Genomic DNA, 10754 nt, shown 5'->3' on the forward strand with positions numbered 1-10754 from the left:
GGATCTTGGGGGAAAAATAAATAAATAAATAAATAAAATAAAAATGAAAGAAATACACTGTATTATTTTGCATTAATTTATTAATGCAAAAGGTATTGCATAGAAAGGAGATGGAGAGCATATGGGTTTTATGTAAGAGCAGTGTGGAATTAATAAGGTAGGAACAGTTTTCTTCCATGAGTTCCTCAGACAATTTTTTTATTATTTGCTTGCTGAACTTGACTGTAAAGTGAAACAAGTAATTTTACCTCATACAGTACCTCTTCAAGACTTACTGTGACACCCTGCCTTTTGAATGTGTAAGTCAAATCTTCACAAAAAAAAATAGGATTCTGTTTGCCAGAATTCAGAGTTGAACTTATAGTTCAACTGAATACCAGAAATGAAATTTCAAATTTTCAGCTGAAACTGGACTGGTCAAATTCTTTCATTTGATAGCACCTCTGAATTTTGTCAGGATATATAATTAGTTTGCTTTATTGGCTTAACATGATGTACTTGCTGTAAATATAATGTCATTTAAGTTTTTATTAGCACTCCTATTCTGCCTCCTGAATCTGAAAAGAAGTTTCTGGGTTGCTTTGGTCAAGACAGAGAATTTTTCAGGAGATTTTTTATGGATCACAGGGCTTTAAAAAACAAGCGTATGTGCTGCAGGGCCAATGCAGCTGAGGTGAGATTTTATGCAGCTGAATTAGAATTAGGCATCAAGAGAGCTGAACCATTGAAGCCTGCAGAGGTTCTCTGGAGAACGCTTACAGAAAACTTATTTTCTCCAAATCCTCTGTTTTATATGGTTGAATATTGAGTTTGATTTTATTTCCTATGGAAATCAGGGTTAATGTGAAAGTTTCTTTTTTTTAGTATGTTCAGAATGTGACAGGCCCTGGAAGGTAGTTCCTCAGTGTCCTCTAAATCCCTGCAGAGTATGCCATATCAGCCAAGAGAAAGACAAAATCCTTGAAATAATAATGAATTTCCTTTTTCTACTTATATTTGCTTCTTAAAGATAAATCACTCTATATTTTTTTTCCTTTAAAATTTATACGAGACATACAGAATCACACAGAATCACAGAACTGATTGGTTGGAAGAGACCTCCAAAATCACCTAGTCCAACCTCTGACCTAACACTAACAAGTCCTCCACTAAACCATATTGCTACGTTCAACATCTAAACATCTTTTAAAGACCTCCAGGGATGGTGACACCACCACTTCCCTGAGCAGCCCATTCCAATGCCTCACAACCCTCTCAGTAAAGAAGTTCTTCCTAATATCTAACCTAAAACACCGCTGGCGCAACTTTATTCCATTCCCCCTCATCCTGTCACCAGGCATGTGGGAGACCATACCAACAGCCTCCTTTAATGTACTTATAAACAGCATGTATTTAATTTCTTGTTGACATTATACTTTCAAATAAATGTTACTTTTCTTTCAAACAGTTTAAACCTGATTATTTTTATGCATTTTCACCTATCTGGAGTACAAAATGATTATTCTGCACTAATATTAGAATATCTCAGGTGCAACTGAGACCCTTTTGATGAAGTTACTCATGAGTCTAAAGTTCTCAGATATCTGTTATGACTTTGGACAGTGACTCTACTTTACTTTGAAGCTCTTTGCCACAAGTAAGGATTTCATTATAGTCTGTTTATTTTATACTATATAATACTTATAATATCATTATTATTTTGCAAGAAAAAAAAATATATTTATATTATCAGGCAAGAGGGAAAGAAGCAAGAAATAACAAAACAAAAGAAGCAAGAAAAACAAAACAAAACAAAACCTGTCAAATCTTTCAAATGTTTACAAGTAATTGCCTTTTGACCCTTTCTATGAATTATCTTGCTTTAGCAACTGTTGTTGCAGGCCTTGAACACCTTATAATAATTACTAGAATTTTATAACATAAAACATACCACCACACTGAATAATAAAGAAAAGCATTTGTGTATTATTTAGGGCAATTATTTTATTTTTATACAATATAGGAGGATATAAACCCAAGGAAAGAAGATAAGATTTAGTGAGGGGATAAATAATGAAAAAGGTTATTATTTTTGTTTTTGCATTCAAAGCTTTCCTAATACAAAATCTTTTTCCACATTTTTTCCTTCTTTCCTCATTTTAAAAGTTTAAAAATACCAGCACAATAATAACTTTTGAGAGATTAATAAGGTCATAAAAATATCTCTGTTTGCTAAAGTACTACATTTAAAAAGAGCTCTGTTTTCAGTGCTGATTTTGGTCATAATTTCTGTGTCAGAAGCATTTCAGTTGCAATATAATCATGAAATACTATTGCTTATTTTAAGATACCTCACTAAGACTTAGGTATGGCTTATAAACTATAATTTAGATCTTCATTAGTTTGCTTGCTGCAAAAAGTTTTAGTATCTCCTTATTTATATGTCAGAATGGTATTGTAACTAGGAACTCAGATTACGGATCTCTGGGTCAGTTATGCAGAGCGTGTATGAAAGATTCTTTTCATGGGAATCCTTACCTCTGACTACATGATACTTTGACTGTGCAAATTTATTGTAATGGTATCTACTTCCTTTGTAATGAAAATGTTGAATAAATCCCTCAGTTAGAGTTAAAAAGGTTCATATTTCATGGTGTTCAGCATTTATGTATGTAGTTGACTGTGTAAGAGGAAAGGCAATGAAGTGTACAACTCCTAAAGGAGAGAACTTAAATTGGATGATCACAGATTATTCTGCACAGGATTTTACATCTCCTTTCCATACCTGAATTTCCCAGAAGCAAGCTATAAAAGACATATTTTTCTTTAACATAAGTACACTTTAAACTAGCTTGGAAGAAACAATAAAGTAACATGGTTCATTTTTACCATAATCAAAATTTGACTTAAATATTGTAAAATGTGCTTACAGAGTTTGGCAGTCAATGATCTATAGATTTTGCATTGTATTGTTTTGTATAGATATAGTATTGTATCATAAATATTGTATTTCCTTATTTTCAGTTTATGTAGAGACTTGTAAATAATTCTTTTTAACATAGATTTTATATTCCAACTATTTATTACTACTTTACATTTTTACCACATATAGATATTTTTATGATTATGTTGTTGTAATACTATTGATTATGACCTGTTTGAATGTAGTGCTAGCAGCACTTTTTAGTTACTTTTTCAGTAACTTTTTAGGTTACAGTACCAATTCTTGAACAAAGTCCAAACAAGTGGATTTTCTAAACCTTAAGAATCAAAGTATTGTCTGGTCTGTAGCCACCTACCAATGAAGGTCTGTGTTACTAATATCTGTCTGCAAATCCAGAGAAGGTATGAAACACTTTAATCTCCATCCCAGGAAGTCTAATTGCTAACAAACTCTAGTCAAAGCATGGACAGGCCATGTATGTTACTGATGTTTCAGGAATGTGTTCCACCATTTGGATTTTCAGTTATGAAAATAAGAGTAGTCTCTTTTTCTTTAGTGGATATTTTACATTAAAACAGTTAAAATTCTGGCTCAAGTAATGGAGTGAGAAGAGTCAATTAATGGATACAGGAATTTAGATTTTGAATGAATGACTGGCTGAATTTCTAGTTCATTATTCAAAAGTTCTAAAGGTAAATGTGCCAGTTGACAGCATTTGAATTGGTATTGCATAGTATCAAAGTGCAGTCTGGAAAACAAGCTGTGCTGTAGATTTTAAAATAACAGTTTTACAGTTTAAAGGAAGACCATGAAAAAGCCTGTTCTTTTTTTGACTACAGTTCAGAGAGTTCCTTCTAAGCCTGAAACAGTAACTATCCCTCCCATTTTCGTGCCATTGTCAGAATATTTTTTTTTCTCATTTTTAATTTTAGAAGTAAAAGCAGCTAAAATACCACATGAGAAGATGTATTCTGTTCAGAGACACAATGAACTGTACTGTCTGTTATGGATATATTCCAGATAACTAAAAAAAAAAAAAAAAAGAGAGAAAAAAAAAAGACTATTAATGATAAAGAGAAAGGATATGAGATTCTTCCTATGCAACTGACTTCAAAGGGTGATCTTTGAAACTAAATAAAAACCATGACACATCTTATAAATTACATTGGTGTGTGTGTGAGAAACATGGGTTTTTATCCTACAGTGACACCAAAGTGAGCCACAACTGATTGGTATTTGGTTGGCTGGATAATTCAGAGAGGTTCAGTAGTCACTACATAACTCAGTGATACTAAAGATCTATTGTGGTAAATATTACAAGAGGACTGCTGTGTTTACTCTTCAGACAAATAAATATTGATACTCAGCTGTAAGCACTGTAAATGACAGAGAAGTATTCCTTCTGATTTTGTTTGAAGATATATATAGGTATGTAAATATGCTCATTACTTTCTGTGAAATATGTGGCAGTTAATACGGTGTTAGATTCTGCTCCTTGTGGAAATTGTTTTGCAAATATTGAATGCAATATCGATAAAATGTATGTTTGGTAATTATTTGAATATTTACATATTTAAATATTGGATGGCTATTGATGTAATAAAATGGATAGTCCAACATATAATCTGATCTTAATCAGGAGATCAAATATTTCTGAGACCGTGTACAAAATAAGTATAGTTGGCATACACTTGTTTGTGGATCTTCAAAAAGAGATGTATAGCCCCCTTATAGCATCTTTACTTTCTGCTCACTTTTGCTAGAATCAGTGATTATAACAGTTACAAAGATCCTATGTTGGTTTTGTTGATAATACATGATAATTTTAAAGTACTCTTGCTTATGGCATACCTGATTAGTATATTTAGCTCTGTAGCACTGTAAACATATGTAAATATATGTTTGTATGAATCAATTTCATCTTCTTCTGCACAAACGAGCTCATTATAATATGTTTTTTGTTTTGTTTTGAATCTATAAAAGCTGACATTCTTATTAAAGAACCTAAACTTCTAGCATCATGTTTATCCAGAGTACATATGTACATATGGATAAACATGAGCACATTGACACATGAGGGAATATGTTCCCAGGTGGCTTTTCATCTCCAAAAGCCAGCTTGGAAGAATGCAATTGTAGGATGTAACCCCCTGACCCCCCCAATAACAAACAAACAAAACAAACAAACAAACAAACAAACAAACAAACAAACAAACAAACAAACCATACTGTTGCTTCCAGGATCCTGACACAATAAACCTTTGGCAAGCCTAAAAACAAACCCTGTCCCTGTCCCCTCTTAAAAAATATTAGGCACAATTTCAGAAAAAAAAAAAAAAAAGTAAAATATAAAATAAAATAAAATAAAATAAAATAAAATAAAATAAAATAAAATAAAATAAAATAAAATAAAATAAAATAAAATAAAATAAAATAAAATAAAATAAAATAAAATAAATAAATGAAATAGTGGGCTCAGAAAGGGAGGGTAAATTTTTTCATTACAGAATTTTTACTTAGGTAAAGAACTGCTTGTTATGCTGTACTGGGCCAAAAGGGAGAACAATAAAACTTCACTCTAAAAATAGCCAAAATCTGTGTTCTAGAAATGAAAGTTCAGTAGATTTTCTATTAATTATTTAAAGTTGTTGGACTAAATAATGCAAAGTAAGTGCTGAAGTTGCTAATTCCAGTGTTGAGATCATCCTTAAATGTGACTTCCCTTCTTTACCAGTGTTTACATGATTCTTCCTTCCAGATAAAGAAAAAATTTACCTATGACATTTTAAAATTTATTCATGAGAAAAGTATGTGTTCTAATCTTCCTAATCCTCAATATAGTGTAAAAGTTTAGTATCGTGAAAATCATGCAAAGAGAAAGAAATGAAGCAGTTCAAATATGTTTTCCTTGACATGATTTCAGAGGGATTGACTTGGTAGAAAGAAAATTTACCATGATATAAGCATGCATTTGCAATCTAAATTAGGGCCTCATTAGAAAGTAAAAAACACGTGTTGGTGAGGTCTGCAATACAACCTTTTGCCATACAGTATTTGATTATGCCAACCATGTAATCATATCTTGATCCTTCCTGCAAATTATAAATATGTTACTGAACAGACATTCATATAATTCATCTCAATGATCACAATGGAATTATGAAAAGTGCAAAAAATAACCTCATGTTTATATTTCTGTAAGACCAAGTCCGCTACTATGGTTAGCAATGAACATTCAGAGAGCAAAATGTATGCAGAACAACTTAGAAATCATAGTTTAAGTGAAAGTAGTATGTTAGTAGTAAGCTTACATTAGAGAGTTTATGTGAGATTAGATAAAAACATTTCCAAATTTTGACTGTGAACATTCCTGACATTTTTTACAATAGTAGGAAAACAGGTGGAATAATAACAATAATTCTCAAACAACCCATTTGCCTAACAGTAAGGTACAATCTTAGGTACAAAAATACTTGTACCTAAATATTTACTCAGTCATTTTCAGTAATCATAAAAAGGAAAGATGATGTGTATGCCTCCATTAAACCTCAAAGTAAAAGGGAGTAAGAGAAATCTTAAACAATGTGCATATGACAGAATCACTGGATGATTTTGGCTGGAATGGTATTCTTATCTAAACCCTCTACTCAAGCAAGGACAACTAGAGCATGTTGCCCAGGACTGTGTCCAGATGGCTTTTGAAGATCTCAAGCAGGGAATCTGCACAGCCTTTCTGGGCATTCCATTCCAGTGCTCAGCCACCCATACAGTAAAGCGCTTCTTGATGTTCAGATTGAACCTCCTGTGTTTCAGTTTGCGCCCACTGACTTGTCCTCACACTTGGCACTACTGAAGAACCTGGCTCCATGCTCTTCAGACCCTGTCTTCAGATATTTATGTACATTGATAAGATCTTATGTACATTGATAAGATCTTATCAGTAGGATCTCTCCTCCAGGCTGAAGAGTCTCTCTCAACTTTTCCTCATAGGAGAGAAGCTCCAGTCCCTTCATCATCTTTGTGGTCCTATATTGGATTTTCTCCAGTAGTGTCAAGGTATTTCTTGTACTAGGGAGCCCTGAACTGGACCCAAACTCCATATTTGAACTCATCAGTGACGAGTAGAGGAGAACTATCACTGCCCTTGTCCCGCTGGCAATATTTTGCCTAATGCAGCTCAGGATAACATTAGTTTCCTTGGCAGCAAGGGTACATGGATGGCTCAGGTTCGATTTTGTGTCCACTAGGACCCCTAAGTTCTGCAAAGCTGCTTTCCAGCTGGGTGAACCCCAACATATTTTCATGCACATGGTTGTTCCTTTCCAGCTGCAGGACCTTGAAGTTCTCCTTGTTGAACTTCATAAGGCTCCTGTTAGCCCATTTCTCTGGCCTTTCAAGGTCCATCTGGATAGCAGCATGAACCTCTGGTCTATCAGCCACTCCTACCAGCTTTGTGTCATCTGCAGACTTGCTGAGGGTACACTCTGCCTCAACATTCAGATCATTAACGAAGATGTTAAACAGCACTGCATCTAGTACTCATCTCTTGGGTACCCTGCTAGTTACCGGCTTCCAACTATAGACTTCTTGCTAATAATGAATACCCTCTGCTCTTGGCTATTCAATAATGACTGCAGTGCTACACAGAAGATTGATAATTACTGAAAAAATAAAAGACTTCAAGAAATTATTAAAAATAAAAATAAAATAAAATAAAATAAAATAAAATAAAATAAAATAAAATAAAATAAAATAAAATAAAATAAAAAAACAAAAATGAGGTTATTTCCCAGACAAATCAGAAAAAAAAAGAAAAAAAAAAAAAAAAGGAAGAAGATAAAGTATTCACATTAAAAATCAACACAAAAATTATTAATTTTACTAACAAGTTTTGGATTATGTTCTGTCATAGGGTTTTATTTAAAATTACTACCATATCTAAGAAATAATGTGATGGTATGACACATACCATCAAAACAGTTAACTGCAGAGACATTATTCCATACTGAAGATGACAGGAACCACAGAATCACAGAATTGAAGGGGTTGGAAGAGACCTTGAAAGATCATTGGGTTCTTTAGAGCAGGCTGCCAAGGTAGGCATCCAGACAGGCCTTAAATTTCTCCAGAGAAGGAGACTCCACAATCTCCCTGGTGCTCTGTCACCCTCACCATGAAGAAGTTCTTTTGCAAGTTGGCGCGGAACTTCCTGTGCTCTGTCTTGTGATCATTACTCCTTATCCTGTCCCTGCAAACCACTGAAAAGAAGTTGGCCAAATCCCCCTGTCTCCCACACCTCAGGTATTTATACACATTGATGAGATCCCCTCTCAGTCTTCTTTTCTCAAGGCTGAACAGACACAGGTCTCTCAGCCTTCCTTCATAGGGAAGAGGCTTCAGACCCCATATCGTCTTTTTGGTCCTCCGATGGACTCTTTCCAGGAGATCCCTGTCTTTTTTGTACCGGGGAGCCCAGAACTGGACACAGTACTCCAGGTGAGGCCTGACCAGGGCAGAGTAGAGGGGGAGGATCACCTCCCTTGACTTGCTGGCCACACTTTAATGCACACCAGAATCCCATTGGCCATCTTGGCCACAAGGGCACAGTGCTGACTCACTGTCAACATGTCATCCACCAGGACCCCCAGGTCCTTCTCCTCTGAGCTCCTCCAGCAGGTCGTCCCCCAGCCTGTACTGATACTTTGGATTGTTCCTTCCCAGGTGCAGGACTCTACACTTGCTCTTATTAAACCTCATTTGGTTTCTTCCTGCCCATCTCTCCAGCTGGTCCAGGTCTCACTGAATGGCAGCACAGCCTTCTGGAGTGTCAGCCACTCCTCCCAGCTTTGTTTAACCAACATACTTGCTGAGGACAGACACTATTCCATCATCAAGGTCATCGATGAAGATGTTGAACAAGACTGGACCCAGCATCAACCCCTGAGGAACACCGCTAGTCATGGGTCTCCAGCTGGACTCTGTGCCACCGATCACCTCCCTCTGAGCTTGGCCAGTCAGCCAGTTCTCAACCCATCTTGCCGTCCACTCCTCAGTCCCATACTTTCTCAGCTTTGTTAGCAGGATGTCATGGGAGACAGTGCCAAAAGCCTTGCTAAAGTCAACGTAGATGACATCCACTGCTCTCCCCTCATCACCCTCAGCTGGTGATGCCATCATAGAAGGCAATGAGGTTGGTCGAGCATGACTTCCCCTTAATGAATCCATGCAGACTACTCCTCATAAGCTTCTCTTCCAATTGCTTGGACATGGCATCCTGAATGAGCTGTTCCAACATATTTCCAGGGACAGAGGTGAGACTGACTGGCCTGTAGTTTCCTGGATCCTCCTTCCTGCCCTTCTTGAAGATCGGAGTGACATTGGCTATCCTCCAAACTTCAGGCACCTCTCCTGTTCTCCAAGACCTTTCAAAGATTATAGAGAGCAGTTCAGTGATCACATCTGCCAGCTTCCTTAGCACATATAAAATAAAACACATTGTCGGGGTTTAACCCGGCCGGCAGCTAAACACCACACAGCCGTTCGCTCCCCCTCCCCCTCCCTCTCTGGGACGGGGGAGAGAAATGGAAAGTGAAGCCCGTGAGTTGAGATAAAGACAGTTTAATAAGACAGGAAAATAATAATAATAATAATAATAATAATAATAATAATAATAATAATAATAATAATAATAATACAATGGTGATAATAGTACTACTACTAATAATATGTACAAACAAGTGATGCACAATGCAATTGCTCACCACCCGCTGACCGATGCCCAGCCTAACCCCGAGCAGTCCCGCCCCCTCCCCCCGGCTAGCCACCCCTATATATTGTTTAGCATGACGTCAGATGGTATGGAATACCCCTTTGGCTAATTTGGGTCACCTGTCCTGACACACATATAGCACACATGTTTTCTTTCTGATGCATCCCATCAGGCCCCATGGATTTGTGTGCACTGAGCCCACTCAGACGTTCCCAAACCACTCTCTTGTCAACAAGGGGGGAGCCCTCCATTTCCCAGCCAGGGTTGGGGAGTCCTGGGGGGGAGTCCTTGAAGCAAAGACTGAAGCAAAGAAAGCATTCAGTATCTCCGCCTTCTCAGCATCTCCCGTTACTAGGACACCCTCCTCGTTTAGCAAGGGACCCACATTATCCCTAGTCTTCCTTTTACTGTTTACATACTTAAAAAACAAAAACAAAACAAAACAAAACAAAACAAAAAACACAAAAAAACCTTCTTATTATCTTTTATCTCTTTTGCAAGCCTTTTGAAGTGCAGGAACTTTTTTTCCTTTTTTTTTTTTTTTTAATATGAGTAACGTATATATATAAATTACAAATAAATGATAAGTGTTTTAACTTAAAATAAAATTAAAAACAACAAAACCACTCAAGATTTTGAAATGTATAGCCATTTCTTAATCTTAGATACCCAGGCAGATCTTCTTAAAATATTTTACATTCTGATTATATTATTTTACATTTTTTCCATTTCAGTTAAATGAAAATATAATTGTTGAAAACTCATTATCACCACAACACCAATGTGTGCATCCTATTGTCTAAGTTCTTTATTTTTTCTGCCCTCGCTGTCTTCAGCTGGATCATTTATAAAAAAAGCAGGAAAGTATTTTCCTGCTTTTGATCCCAGTGGACTGCTGTTGTCAGAAAATAACTTGAACATAGGTACTGGCAACAAGGAATAATTTGTTTCATCTTTAAGATGTATTTAATTTTATTTATATTACATACATGGATGCTCTGGTCTTATTTAGAAACTCACTGCCCTTTTTAAATTTACTTTAAAATATGTTTTTGTTAAATT

General features: G+C 35.8%; 1 long non-coding RNA gene across 1 annotated transcript in view; it reads right to left on the reverse strand.

Moving 5' to 3' along the window:
* Positions 1-9714, reverse strand: part of LOC137850129 (uncharacterized) — a 182843-nt gene extending 173129 nt beyond the window's left edge. The window contains exon 1 of the long non-coding RNA XR_011092286.1: positions 9685-9714. This is a non-coding gene — a long non-coding RNA (uncharacterized lncRNA). The remainder of the gene's footprint in view (positions 1-9684) is intronic.
* Between the last annotated feature and the right edge of the window lie 1040 nt (positions 9715-10754).

This window comes from Anas acuta, chromosome 1 (assembly GCF_963932015.1).
Source record: "Anas acuta chromosome 1, bAnaAcu1.1, whole genome shotgun sequence".
NCBI lineage: Eukaryota > Metazoa > Chordata > Aves > Anseriformes > Anatidae > Anas > Anas acuta.